The 15538-nt window shown below is 40.1% G+C and overlaps 1 long non-coding RNA gene across 1 annotated transcript; it reads right to left on the reverse strand.

The window, feature by feature from the left end:
- Positions 1 to 10978: 10978 nt before the first annotated feature.
- On the reverse strand, positions 10979 to 14738 carry LOC109388088 (uncharacterized). The gene is made up of 6 exons (XR_002125144.1): positions 14681 to 14738; positions 14080 to 14126; positions 13904 to 13978; positions 13752 to 13816; positions 13424 to 13492; positions 10979 to 13212 (listed from the first exon to the last, which is right to left on the reverse strand). It is a non-coding gene; the product is annotated as an uncharacterized LOC109388088 (long non-coding RNA).
- Positions 14739 to 15538: the final 800 nt, after the last annotated feature.

Raw genomic sequence — 15538 nt, forward strand, 5'->3', positions numbered from 1 at the left:
TTCACTGGCCCAAGTTGGCACCATCATTGCGCTCTTCCCGGGCGAGGCAGATCAGTCGCCGGCTTCTGGACGGCCGCTCACTGCGGCTGCTGGCTCACGCTGGCTGCTGGCTACACACAGTAGCCCATGGCAACCCACTGCCACAGGGGCTGCAGCCTATGCTGTCGCCGGCGACTCATGGCAGCCCAGCTCCAGGCTGAGCTGTTGTTCAGCATCTTAGCTGTGGAGGGTCGTGTCACTGGCCCTCATATGTGGGATCCGAACCGGGGTCCTCTGGGGTCTCAAGCCCTTAACCATCGTGCCACTCGGCCAGCCCTGTTTTCCTATGGTCTTAGGCGACCCCTGTGAAAGGGTCTTTCGAACCCCAAAGCGGTCGCGACCCACAGGTTGAGAACCGCTGTAAGCAATCGCTTTCATTTCCATGACTTTAGTCACAGTCTATATGTGGATCACTTCCAAATCAGTAAATGGTTCATTTACTCTGGTTCATATTTCTTTCCAGAGATTCAGACCTATCCTACTATGAATATATCACTACCACATGATACATGTACCTCACATTCAACATTTTTTGCTTCCTTCCCATCCCTTCATACCAATTCTTTCTCCAGCATTCCCAGAAACAGAAAATGGCATTTTCATTCCTCCTATTGCCAAGCCAAACCTGGGACTCGAACTCCTCTCTCCATTATTCCTCTACAACCACACAATCTATACATGCTACTGGTCTGGCAGCACCAATATTTCTTGAAACCATCCACTTTCCCCCATTTTCAAGAGTATGTGTTTAGTCTCAGCCACCATCTTCTCTCACTTTGATTATTATACTACCCTCTTTGTCTTCTTGCCTCCAGTGTTGCTTTCAGGGCCAGTTTCAGGGGCAGTTGACCTGTGCAGCCCCACAGGGCCCTGCACTCAAAAGAGCCCCTCCTTGGTGTTATGCTCTGTTGTTGCCACCTTGCACTTCTTAATAGTTTTATCTTTGAACTGGTATTTTGTAAGTGAAGTCCAGTGGGACAACAGGGCATGTATGTGAGCAGAGGAGAAAATGCAATAAATACGTCTGCCATCTCTTGCTGTTATGTGGAAGAAGCACCTTCAAGAGTCTGAGAAGGAGCAATCAGAAATGTGGAGAGAGGGAATAGTGTCAACATGGTCAGATGCTGCGGAGAGGTGAAGCAAGAAGAGGGCACGAGGTTCCATTGGATTTAGTGACAAGGTCATCTGGTGACTTTGGCAAGGGCAAATTCAGTGGCGTGATGAGGACAAAGGTGAGAATGCAAACGGCTGATGTGTGAGTAGTTCAGCATATGAAGAGACGTGTAGGTGATTATTTCAAGACATGTGGCTGTACAAGAAGAGCATGGGATAACCTGTTAGCTAGAAGGGAATGTGAAGGCAAGGGATGTTTTAATTTTTATGTAAAGAGAGATACAGTGTATAGGACACTTATAACTGGGAGAAGCCAAGAGAGAGGAAGAAGTTGAAAATAGAGGAGAAAGAAGTGATTATCTTTATATCTAGCTATTTAAGAGGGCAGTGTAGCTCCACAAAGAAGGGCAGGGATCTTTGTTTTGTTCACCATTTTGTGCCTAGAACAGTATATTTGTTTCCTAAGGCTGGTGTCACAAACTGTACCACTCTGTGGTATCATCCAGTACCACAAACTGGGTGGCTTAATACAACAGAAGTTCATTCTCTCTCTGGAGGCTAGAAGTCTGAAATCACTCTTGAAAGTGGGGAAAAGTGGATGGTTTCAAAAAAATATTTGGGCTGCCGGAGCAGTAGCATGTATAGACTGTATGGTTGTAGATAAGGGAGAGAGGAGTTAACAATGAGTCCAAGGTCTGACTCGGCAATAGGAGGATAAATGCCACTTTCTGTTACTAGGAATACTGGAGAAAGAACTGAAATGGAGGGATGGGAAGGAAGTATAAAATGTTGAATCTGAGGTACATGTATCACATGTCAGGGTCAGGGTCCCTTTGAAACCTTCCTTGCCTCTTCCTAGCTTCTTGTGATCTGTGGGCAATCTTTGGCTTTTTTTTTGGCTTGCAGCTGTGTAACTCTACTCTCTGCCTTCATTGCCACATAACGTTCTCTCTGTATTTCTGTCTTCATGTGGCCATATTCTTCTAAGGACACCCGGTCATATGGGTTAAGAACCCACCCTACTCTGGTATGACCTTGTCTTAACTAATTACATCTGCAAGGACCCTGTTTCCAAATGAGGTTACATTCTGAGGTGCTGGAGGTTAGGCGCTCCAATATAACTTTTCTTGGAGGATAAAACTATATCCATAACAAACATAGGAAATCTTGATTCAATACTTGTTGAATGAGTGAATGTGATTTGGAAAACTGGAGGAGGAATTTGCCTTAGACCCGAGAAGGGAAACCAGTCCATTATAGTGAAAAGGAAGTAAAAACAGTGGATACAGATAGTAGCTGATATAAGGAAATTGTGTCATCCAAAGTCTTTAAAATTCTCCATGAAGATGGAGGTGAAAACAGGTAGGGGAGGGAAGCGTTAAGAGGTGTGTAAGTCTGAAATGGGAAAGAAAACTGACAGGGGAAATGAGGACTGCCTGGTATCATTGAGGCCCTGGCTCAGATTGGAGACCATGAATATCTAGTGACATAAATCTGCCCTGCTGTGTGATTTCTGCAGCAAGGCAAATGGTTGGATGCATCCATAGTTGGAGTTTTGCCAGGTAGTAGCCAAGGAAAGACAAGGGTAAGGGAGATGGGAACACTGGCATGAGAGAGTCACTGATACGTCTTGGAATTAGGCGAGATAGGAAGGGAAGTTAAAGACGAGTGGGACTTGATATATAACATAGATGTTCTTAACTACTTGTGCTATGGACTGCGTGGCCTCTGGTGAAGCCTATGGATCCCTTCACAAAAAATATTTTAAATGCATAAACCAAAATATATAGCATTACATATAACACCCCATACATTAAAATATAGTAATCAAAATGTTTAAGCAGATCAAATGTGTGCCACAGTAATGTGTGTGTGCTGCAGTCTGAATATTTGTGTCCCTTCAGAATTCATATTTTGAAATTCTAACACCAATGAGATGGTGTTAGGAGTTGAGCCTTTGGTTGGTGATTAGGTTATGAGGGTGGAGCCACCATAAATGTAATCAGTGCTCTAATAAGAGACCCCACAGAGCTTCCTCATCCCCTTCCACTGCATGAGGAAGATGTGAAAATTCTTTGATTCAGAAGAGCTCTCACCTGAAAATGCTGCACCCTGATCTTGGACTTCCCAACTTCCAGAACTGTGAGAAATAAATTTCTGTTGTTTATAGGTTACCTAGTTTGTGGTATTTTGTTATAGCAGCCTGAATGGACTAAGATAATGTGCTTCTTTACATTAAACAACATCCAGTGGCAGGCTTTAAAAGGACCATAATTTCTAAGTAGAAATAAGCTTAAATGAAAATTTTGAGTATTTGTAATGTGATATGAACTGTAATATAGCTGTTTTCTATTGGTAGCAAAGACATAGATACTTTTAATCATTCTGTGGTGTATTGCCTACATTTATTACTGAAGGAAATGCTAAATTTCAGTTAGTGCTTAGTGAAAATAAAAATATAGATTTTTCCCTATCCAAGTTCACAGACCCCTTGAATTCTATCCATGGATCCTTGGAGGCTAGTGGATCCCAGGTAAGAATGGAGGGAGAAAGTAGAACTCAAAGAACTGTGAGGCCAGATATTTTGGACATTGACATATGGACATTGGAGACAGATGAGGACAGAAAACCTGGTCCCAAACTCTTCAGAATTAATAAGGGGGAGTAACTAGAAATTTGGAGAAATAGTTTTAAGGCAGGACAAAGGGTGACAAGCCATGTGGGATGTGCATGAAAAAAATCAGGGGGTTGTACATAAAGATGGAGGAATAATTGTCAAGAAGTAGCAGTAGGGAGCAAGGAAAATATTCACTATAACTTCCAGTAAAGTAGCTTAAGAAGGTTGCAAAGGGAAGTACGGCCCTCAGGGGAGGACCAGATTTTAATTAGGGCAGGGAGGTGGAAATAATGCACAAAAATATGGAAATATGGTAGAGGATGTGTGGTAGTTTCTTACTCCTGTAGACTGGGCATTGGAAAAGTCTGGGAGACAGGGCACCTGTTGGGGGCATTATGTACTAGAATGGCTGCAAACGGATGTGTGAAGATAGATTACAAGAGGCATTTAATTCTTGGGAGGTAATATAAAACTGCTATCCAGATATAACCCATTACCGTTTGGAATATTTATTACTGTAAAATTTGTCATCATAAAATTCAAAGCAATGAAAATTTCCATGTTTAGGGAATTGGTTAAATAATTATTGAAGACCCATAAAAATGAAATGTTCTCAGTGTTGCCAATAAGAACAATGAGTAGAACAATATTTAATGGCACTGAAAATTGTCATTATAGACTATTAAATGAAATAAACCAGGAAAACAAACCATTTACAATATAATTCAAATTTTATTAAAATAGATATCTGCATTTTTAAAAGTGGTTACCTCTAAATGGTACAATTAAGAGTTACTCTAATTTTATTCATATCTTCCTTATTTTTATAAAATACTTTTATAATTTTTAAGCAGTATAAAATAAAAATATAGCCTTTAGAAAATTAGATACATTTAAACACCTCTGAAACCCATGCCTAAAATTGAAATACGTATTTTACTTACTCTGGAAGTTTGTGTTCTACATAGTCTTTACTCAAGTTAAAAAATAATACCAATTAAATGGCAAATAGAAAATTGCATAGCAGACAGTTATATTTGGATTTCACAGTATATGTTTAATAGGTTATATTTTTATTCTATATTATGAATGTTTCAAAGATATTTGAAGTTTTATTATATGAATTATCTATTAACTATAAATCTAGAATAAACAATAACATGGTATTGAGCTTATTGTATTTCCTGAGATATGGCTGTTTGGTAAGATAAACAATACTATGGGCAGCGCTAATATCACTAGTTGATAGAAGTGTTTAAAGTGTATGTAACAAACTCATCTTTCTTAGATGCCACTGAAGCTGAAGTAATAAATCCTGTTATTTTATTCATGTGAATAATTAGCTTTGTAGAGTTTTGTTTTTTAGACTCATCCAAGGAATTCTTTTTGGGAAGATTGATTAGACATCTTGCAGATGTGTGACATTTTTGCAAAAAATGGAGAGTCCCAATATCTTAAGATAAATATATCATCTTTATTGGGAAAAATTATTTAAAGCATATTTCCTGTGGAAAGTGTATCTTTAAGTAGCAGTATGTTGTTGATATGACCCCAAAACATCCAAATAGCCACTTGTACTCAGGTTGCCTTTTTTTAAAATTTAAGCAGCCATTGATGATCACTGCTTAGATACATTAATTTATTAGATATTGCAAAATGGTGAGATTCTAATTATGTCAATCTTTTTCAGTTCTTAACTGGGTTGCATCAATAAAGAGAAACTTGCTCACCTTCTGTTTTTCTGTTGCTACAGTTGGCGTTGGAAAGTCCCTTTATTTGCCAGTTCTGAAATCAATAAGTTGGTTCACTAGCATCCTTTAACAGCATCAAAATCAGTTTTTTTTAAGGTATCATCATGAACTCATAGATTCAAACATATTTTATGTATTTTAATCTGTTGTAGTTATTATCCTTAATAATAGTCAAAATCCCACCTGAGATGCAGCAAGTTGGCTCCTGAGTTGTTTTAAGATGACCCTCACAGTCTTTGATAGCTTTCTTGCTCTCTGCTATAGCAAGATGCACCAGGCTCATCTTGCACATTTCTTGTCTTAGATAAGTAATCAGTCATTTCTCCAAAGAGCATGGTTTCCTTTTAATGGTAAATGGTAAAGACCACAATCTGGGCCCTAGTAGGGTTCACAGGTTTTGATGGGTATAAATCATACTTCAAATTTCCGTTGCCTTTTACAGTGGTTCCCATTTTACTCAGACCAAAATCCTTTCAATGGCCCATAAGGCCCTACATGATCTGTATGCTGTTTCTTCTCTTTCCTTACCACACATGTTCCTGTCTTTGGGGTACTGCCGTAGGAATACTCTTTTCCCAGATAGGTGCATAGCTCAATCCCTCACCCTCTTTGCTTATCTCACCAACCTATCTTATCAATTCCAGTTAAAATCACAACACTACTAACCTCCCCAAACCCATGCTCAATATTCTGTGTTCTACTTATTTTCCGATCACTTCTCATTTTTTCATATACTTGACAATTTATCTTTTTATTATGTAGTATCCTTCCCCTCCTCCTAAAACGTAAGCTTCACAAGGGCAGGGATTTTGGTAGTTTGGCTCACTGCTGTATTTTCAGTGCTTAGGGACAGTACCTGCACATGGTAGCTATTCAGTTCCTATTTGTTCAATGAACAAATAAATGAAAGCTTAGGATGTTTCTGTATTATCACACGCCAAACCTATCAGTGTGGCTCAGTCTCCAGAGGAAGACTGAATTAAAAGCCAACATCTATCAAGAAACATCCATCAAGAAATTGAGCTATATTTAGACATGTGGAGACAAGTCCCTGAATTTCAAAGCTACCCTGACATTTCTGGGCATGTGGTCAGACTCTGAGCTACGGCTGTGCATTTAGTTTTTTTTTTTTTAGCTGAACCATCCTGCTACCTGTTGGCAGCTCAGCTTGGGCTGGACTCGAACCGCTGTTGTTCAGAGCTCAAACTCTTGAGCGAGCTCTTAACCAACTGAGCCACTCGGCCGGCCCTTGTGCATTTATTTTTGAAAAAGAAATGTAAGTTGAGGGTCTCCATCAGTGATGAAAATAAAAAATGAGAATTGAGATGTAACTCAAATACGCCTTACTACTGCCCCAGAGGTTTAGTGTGATTAATGCCCAGGTTCTCACTAATGTAATTAATCAACCATTACCAAGTCCCCAAACTTATTTTGTATAAAAAGTTTATTGATTTGGCTTGTTTTACTGCAAAAATCCATATTTTTAATAACTGCAGGTCATATCAATAAATTTGTGACAAATATGGATTCCAGGTTATTGACATAGCAGGGTTATGTCTAATCTGAGATTCTGATTTGTGTAGGATCATGAGGCTGAGCCTTCTAGGCTTTTAGGATGAACTGAAGGGTGAGAGCCTGCTAGGAAGAAATCCGAGTTGGGGCAGATGAGGATAGGAAAGTACTAAACCCAAGGCTGATCCCAGGGACCAGGTCTCAGTGCCATGGAAAAATATCTATGAAAACAGGCTGAAGGGCCTGTTTTCTGAGGGGCTTTGTAAAGACAGGAGATACAAGCAGTGCTGCACAGATTTCTTTATGAGACAAAGCACCAGGTGGAGGATATGAGAATGCAACAACCCTCTGGACCATGATAATGTCAGCACCAACGCAGACTTTGATGTTCTGTGGGAGGCACTAGATATGTGGAGATACCCAAAGGGGCCACAGGAACAGGCAGAATACCAGAAAGGACTTCGGGAGAAAACCTACTTGTGAACACATGCTAAATGCTCTAACGGGGGTCCCAGAACTCCTCTGAAAAGAATTATGTAAGAACTAGACACCCTGTGTTAACAGGTGGGCAGTGAGCCAGTACAATTTAACGTGATCTTACCAGTTTCCACCGAATAATGAATTCTGAGGAAATTTAAACTTTTACTGGGAAAAAATTGGGGTACCAAACTATTAGTGGATTGAGCATTGAATTGAGGGGTAGGAGATGTGGGTTATAATTTTGGTCTTAACTAGCTGGGTTACCTTGGGCAAGTCAAGAATCTGAATTTAGACAGGAATGGTCTTTGAAGTTGGTTAGGGATGGCCTCCTTCCTCAAACTCACACCGTCCGGACACTGCTATGGAGGGTGTATTTTATTTTTGGGACGTTCATATTTAGATTGAGTTGCAGTTTGCCTTTTTATTTATTTCATTGATCATCTGTGTGCCTTCTAGAGAAACATTTAATTAGTCCCCTGGGGAAGGTATTTAGTAGGTTAAGAACCTTCTCTTAGACTGCCCGATTTAAAATTCCAGTTCCCCTACTTTCCTATGTGACCTTCATTAGGTTACTTTTCTAAGTTTCAGTTTCCTCATCTATAAAATGGGCATAATTATACCCTACCACATGGGATATTAATACTATTTCCCCACATAATACACTTTCAAATATCTAAAAATAGTCATCATGCCTTCCCTTGATTTTAATTTCTTCAGGTTAAATATTTCTAAGTCCTTAAAATATTGTCCAGACTGTTTCCAGATCCCTTGTCTTCTTTCTTAGGATACTGCCTAGTTTGTCAGTTTTTAAATGTCCCACCCAAACAAAAAACAACAGTATTTTAAAGTACAGAGTACAGAGGATGATAAAATAATGCTTTCCAGTGACTGTCTATAATTTAACTCTCTCAATCTTGTTTATTCACATATTTAACATGTATAAATACTACATAATGCCTACTTTATTACCTTCCAGGGTTACTATAGGAGAAACCAAGATGATGTCAAAGTACTGGGGAAAAAATGATAGTTATGACCTATCAGTTACAAAATGTTATTTAATAACTTATTGGAATCTTAATGTTCATATAGAAAATTTCACACTGATTTAGTAAGACTAAATCATTGTTATATGAAGTAATGAAAGACTATTTTTATGTTAAAGTTTTTCCTGTGAAGCGTAAGACTTCAGATAACAAGTTCTAATTGTTAGATCCAATTTTAATGTATAAAACCAGAGATTATATTACATGCTTTTTTCATGGTTATTATTCATAATTCTTTAGCCAAATTTATATCCAGCTAATATTATAGCAGTGACCATTTATCCTTTGCTTCTTAGTCTGTTAGAGCTGCTCTAACAAAATACCACAGATTGGGTGGCTTAAACAATAGAAATTGATTTAGTCAGTTCTGGAGGCTGCAAAATCCAAGATCAAGGTGCTGGCAAAGTAGGTTTCATTCAGAGGCCTCTTGGCTTGGCTTGTTAGGTGGCTGCTATCACACTGCTCACAAAGTCTCTTCTTATGAGGGCACTTATCCTATCGGATCAGGGCCCTAACCTTATGACCTCATTTAACCTTAATGACTTCCTTTGAGACTCCCATCTCCAAATAATCAAACTGGGTTTAGGGCTTCAACAGTGTAATTTTGGAGACAAATATTCAGTCCATAACAGCTTCTAGCTTTTCTAATTTCTTTTCTCTTTTGGAAATCTTAAATCACACCATCACTGCCCATCCTAAGTATATATATTGAATTTCATTTAATCAGACATTTTTTTAATAGGAGCCATTACATTATCCTAGGCAGTTTAAGAGATGAAAGGGCAGTTTCTGCTTGCAAAGAACTCACACTCCAGGACCAGAGATAAACCAACCAATAATTAGAATGCAACATGCTATATGGGTCATTTTGTAGTATAACAAGAGGACCTTATTTTACCTTGTTTTCATCAGCATCTTTTCACAGCACATCTGATATTTGTCATTACCTGAGTCAGTTTTCCAGCAGTCTATTCCCCCCCGCTCCCCGCTCATCAGCCTAGGTCTTTTTAAGCTGAGCCATCCTGCCACCTGTTGGCAGCTCAGCTCGGGCTGGGAATTGAACCGCCGTTGCTCAGAGCTCAAACTCTGGAGTGAGCTCTTAACCGAGACACTCGGCCAGCCCTTGATCTCATACTTTTAATGTTCTTACCTACATCCTTAATTCTCTTGGCCCATCATCGCTCTGCTCCTCCTGGCTAGTTTATCTCTAACTTTGGGTTAATCCACTGATCTGCTTTCTGTTCCTAGGCAGAAAAGCCCCATAGAAGAGTGAGTTGTGCACAATTTACTGTACATAAATTATATTCAAGTTGGGAGGCAAGGGTACATTGTTTCCTGACCTCAGTAAAGTGATGCACTGTATTTTCTTCAAACTTCTGAAATGTTTTTGTTAATATTCTTTTGAACTAGAACTGAGTAAGCTTAATAAGATAAAGCTTCCAAATAGGCTGAATTACACTGTACTCAATTTGGGATTCTGTAATTAAATCCATATTTCCTGTTATAATTCAGTCACATAGCATGCCAGGACCTCAATAGCGGACAAACGTTAAGGGGGTACAGGCCTTGCAAGGAGACCAAGGAATGTTTCTCATTAGAAAGCTACCCTCCTTCTCCATCCCAAAATAGTCCATAAAATTCCACAAACATGGCACACTTGTTCTGATTGTGATCTCTGTACCTATCCAAGTATATACAATCAGTGAGGTAGAGAAAGCCAGAGACAGTGACAATATTCATTGAGGCAACTGCAGTACTATGCTCTTAAGTATTATTTGGATCTGGAACCAAACTTTTAGAAAAAAGGGTCCACTCCTAGGGAGGGATTGACAAACATAAAACAGATTATCTTAGTAGCCTGGGGTTCAAATAAAGGCTCTAAATTTTAACTGGAAAACTGGTGTAAAACCATGAAAACAGCCAAAAGCTTTCACAGACTGGGCAAACAGCAAGGATTATGAAGCACATAATCAGTTCAGAGGGCACTTCATTGGGAAGCCAAGTGCAGTAGGATATTAGATTTCTGGCAACAGACCTAATTTTAGAAAGCACCAAATGGTAGGTTTGAGCCAACTGAACTTTAAGATAACATAGAAGCACTGTGTAAAGCAGAGAGAAAACAATTCCAATCAGTCACTAAAGCCAGATACATCTAGATTGCTTTCAACTTTGAAAAGCAGTCCTAGCCAAACCCCATCAATCCCATTCCTTTAGGTCTCTAAGGTTTTTGAGTCTCCATTGAGTTAAGTTGCAGATATGCTCTCGAGGGTAAATCCCTAACTCAGCTAACAACTTCAAGTCCCTGGTCTTAGCTAGTAGTTGCCTATTACCCAATAAATCAGCATTTATAAATCAGAAAGCTAGAATAGTCTTACATCAAGACCTCTGCTGTGTGAAATGAAAAAGTCCATCCAGGTGTGTAAAGGTTTAAAATCAACTAGTAATTTTAATTAAAGCTGACATACATTGAACTTTCAAGTTCAATTCCACTAAAATTGTACCTTTTTGCACTCAACAGGACTAAATGACTATGCACCTTCTACTGAAAATGTTTTAGGAAATTCAAGAAACTTTTTACTGCTCTAATTCCCTTGCTCAAACATTAGTAAGGGTATGTCACCCTCAGGTTCTGGACCATCTTTGCTGCTTCTTATGCCTAAATCATCCCTACATTGGAGTTAGTTTTGACTCAAGTTCGCTTGCTCAATCTTTAGAGGTTTTAATTATTTCTCTTTGATGGTACTTTGTATCTCTATAGCTTGCTTTTGACATTTCTTGGCACCTGATACCACTACTGACAGACACAGAAGTATTCTACGTCTGACCTAAGTGGCAGAACCTAGTAGTGAAATAAAGTAAATGCGCATTACCAATTTGATTTGGATTATATTAAGGAAATATTACAGTACAAGAACAATTGGGCAGCAAAGGAGCAAAAATAGAACTGCAGGAAAAGGTCAGAGGGCTTATTTTGCCTATTTCACAACTTTGCCTTGCTGTGAAGTTGTTTGCCAGCTCTGACAAAGTGTAGACACTTGTCTCAAAGTTTTGTGCAGGACCTCAATTAGTCATTTATCATTCATTGTTAACTTACCATTTACTACTGTACAACCAAGTGCACTACCAGGTAGTTAAGGTACCCAGGCATGTTTAAAAAGCATATTAAAAAGTTCCAAATAAAGGGCGAGGAGGATCAAGGGTGCAGGTTGCAATGTCAAACACGGTCTACTCATGTCTACATATGATAAAGAAATGCAACTAAGATGACTAACACAATGCTACTTGGAAGTGGTTTGTTGATTTTATAGCTTCAAGAGGAAATATAAGAGCTGTAATAGTCAAGATTGTTGTTTTCTGCATTTTATGTACACGATCTCATTGAATCCTTACCTGAAAGAGCATTGTACCTCAAAGGTTTTGTCTAAGGCCCTAGTTTTTCTCATTTCTCACATGCATCATGTTTTATGCTAATTTTCACTGTAACAAGCCTTAAGGCCCCTTAATTTCCCACAAAGTACCTGCTGAGGTTCACTTTCCTAAAAATATACTGAACATGTGTATGGCCACTGTGGACTTCCTTGTGCCTAGTTTAACGATGTGCAGATACCCCAAATACTAAGTTCTTTAATCTTTATGACACCGATCCTTTGTATTTTAATGAGTGTGAAAAACATTTCCAGATATCCATTTTATACAGTCTTACTACTTGGTACAAATTCACTATGTACCTGGCCGCTTACATACAGGCTTGTCAGTCTCATGAGCTTCTTCTGAGCTGCATGGGTCCAAAATCAAATTCTTCTCACCAAGGCAGGAAAGCAAACATTTTAGGAAAAAGATGACAGCTCATGAAGAAAATAACTTGGAATTTGGCTATGACATCTAAATACAGGCCTGGGAACAACTTATTCATGCAGCTATTTAGGGAAAATGATCATCAATGGGAACTAATCATCTTGGTTATATCAGATGCTATTACTGTTTATACTAAATCCATTCTGGGCAGTGTTTGACTAGTTCTAACTCAGATTTTCAGTGACCTTCCTTGTGACTCTTAATGCCATGCTACACTCCATTCATTTCAGTATTATTACTCTCCATTTTATCTTAAACATGCACTTTCAAATCACAATTACATTAGGACTAAATATTCTATGATTTAGTTAATAATCAGAGCAATACTTTTGATGCCTGGTATCCTTCCCCCTCCCCAAGTAATAGGACCTGTTTTTCCACTTTGCTGTCACCATTAAATGGTGGGCATAAACTTTCACTCAGCTTTATAATTATGCGTTTTAAATTCAAAACAGGTGACTAAAGGTAAGACACTCATTCAGAGTAATTTAATCACAAGGCTAGTTAACTGAAAATACTTAGTTTGCTATGCATTCCTAGAAATAGATCTAGGAAGTAATCTACTGGTTAATAAGTTGTGACTCTAGTGCAATGTGACATGATAAAGTAGAAACCATAGGCTTGAATCCTATGGATACATTAATTTAGATTTGATGTTGGTTCAGAATCTATTTGCAAAATAAAAATAAATACAATCCATCTTGATCTGTATGTTTTCTTTCCATGTCCATAAATTGAAGAGCTTTTCCTGTCCACCAGTTTTCCACACAACAGATAAGTAAATCTTGTAGCACTAGCCCTAGAAAAGGAAAAACATTTGATTTACAAACTACCAACATCAGAACTTATTTAAAATTTATTTTCAAAAATACTATTGTCCTTATAATTGTCTATCTCAGAAGCCAGATCCGTATTAAGTTGTTTCAACAGAAATTCAGGTTCGGGATAGGATCATCATAGATAAGACCAAGGACACAATATTGACTATTAAGCAAAATATCTTCACTTACAGAAATGGTTTCAGCTTGGGTACGCCACAGAAGACTGGCCTCTTTCAATGGGCAGACAGCGACCCCTCACTGTTGGCAGATTAAAAAAAAAACAACCAAAAACACTATTGTGTGGTAGCAATGTTTCCCCTACAAGATTTGTTATAAAATCCAGGCAACAAACATTTTTGAATATTGGTCTTATCTCAGAAGCCGAATCCGTATATGCTTTTCTTCAGGAAATCAGCTTCGGGATAGGTTTCATCATTGATCAGACCATAAACCAAAGCAACATTAAAAGACAAGTCCTGTATTAGAAATACAACAGATCTTGTAAGACACAACTTACTTCAAAATGAAGCTGCTAATCAGTGACATCCATAGCTTCGTTTGTATTCATCAACCCCCAGGATGCTGTTCAAGGACAAAAAAAATTTTCATTTAATCTACATATGGACTAAAACATCCGCTCGCTGAAACAAATACTCGGTCAACACACACCTGGTAAGTTCGTCAGGTTTTAACCAAATAGTTTCCAGCAAATATCTTCCCACGTTTTGGAATTTTCCTTTGCATCTAATAAAAGAGAGCAAATTTCAAATGATGCACCACCATCTTTTATTCCTGTAAATCAACAGGTTTATTTCTTCAGTTTAAAAACTAAGCTCAACACTTACCTTTGCATCTTCACGTAACAATTCCGTTACACCGAGAGCCATTGTTCCTGGGGGAAATCAATATATTTAAAACTGAGCATTCTCACAGAGAATGTCATAGTTCAAGGTTTTCGGTACTAAAAAACCCTCTCCTTCATTAATTCGATTTTACACAGCGCCACCTGGGCACAATACAATTCAATCTCCGACAAAATCAGAGGCGGCCCATTTCGAAATAACCTTTTTAATCTGGCGACAGGAGAAAGGCACTCGCCTTAATAATGGCCTCTTGCTCTGAAAATGAAACTCTTCCTCCCAAGTCTTAGGAATGTGGTTTTCCTGCCACCACTCAGGTTCAGCCAGCCGGTTGCCCGGATTCAATAACAAGGCCGCGCGCAGCGTCGGTGGCCATCAGCAGCAGCCCCCTCACGCCTAAGCTCGAAGCCTGCCGCCACCAACACCCAGGACACGTGGCGGTCCGGCTGAATGTTTCCCATATGTGAGTTCTCAATACACAACACGCTAAGCTAAAAACCTCCCCACCTCTCCACAGTACTGCAGCCCCATTCTAAGCCATCGCCACCCGTGTTCACTCGCATTCTCGCCCGCGACGCCTACTTACCGACCACCAAGAAACGACTACCGAGTCCCGACGTAAAAGAACGCGCCCAGCGCCCCGCAGTTCCTTATGTAGCCTCTCCTGAGTCAGACCCGGACCGCCCCTCCCTCTCACATTTATTGGACGTGAGAGAAGACGGGGCGTGGCCGTTTCCAGAGGGAAGTGGGCGAGAGCGCGCGCGGCGGCTCTTTTCTTTCGGGGGCTCGTTCCGGGGCGTGGTGCGCGCGCCGCCCCTGCCGCGCTCCCGCCTCGTCCCCAGCGCGCGTCCACTAGCGCGCTGTTTTCTGTCCCTTGCGATTCTGGCTCTACGTGGCGCGGGAATGGCGCCAGAATTCAAACGAACAGGAGCAGTTGGAGGCAAGGCTACTGCCTGCCGCGAGCCAAGTCCGCCCTGGAGGGATTGGGCGGCCCCGCACCGAGAGTGGACTTGAGTTTTGCAGCGCAGGGCTGCCTGAGCTTATGGCCCACTGGAAAAGTCCGGCTGGCTGGTTGGCTGGCGTCTGGTGGGAGTTGACGCCCAGCGGCCGCCGCACACGCGGAAAGAGAAATGGGCAGGCAGAAATGCTCGGGTGAAAAAAGTATGTGAAAATGCCGCGTTTCTCCTCCCACACACAGCAGAATACCGCGCCTCCGGAGAGCAAGCTCTCCACGCGGCACGGGGCCCACCCGACCCCTACACTTCCTTGTGCCAGGCGCTGCTGTTACATTCTGTGTTCAGCACATAGAATTCTCCCTGAGACAGCAAACCTGATAGGTAAATACTCCATTTGGCAGAGGAGAAAACAGGCCTAAAGCAGTTACGTAATTTGCCTAAATTCACAGAACTGAAAAGCTATTTTTAATTCCCTTGTACTAAGTTTG

This window comes from Hipposideros armiger, unplaced genomic scaffold (genome assembly GCF_001890085.2).
Source record: "Hipposideros armiger isolate ML-2016 unplaced genomic scaffold, ASM189008v1 scaffold_180, whole genome shotgun sequence".
Taxonomy (NCBI): domain Eukaryota; kingdom Metazoa; phylum Chordata; class Mammalia; order Chiroptera; family Hipposideridae; genus Hipposideros; species Hipposideros armiger.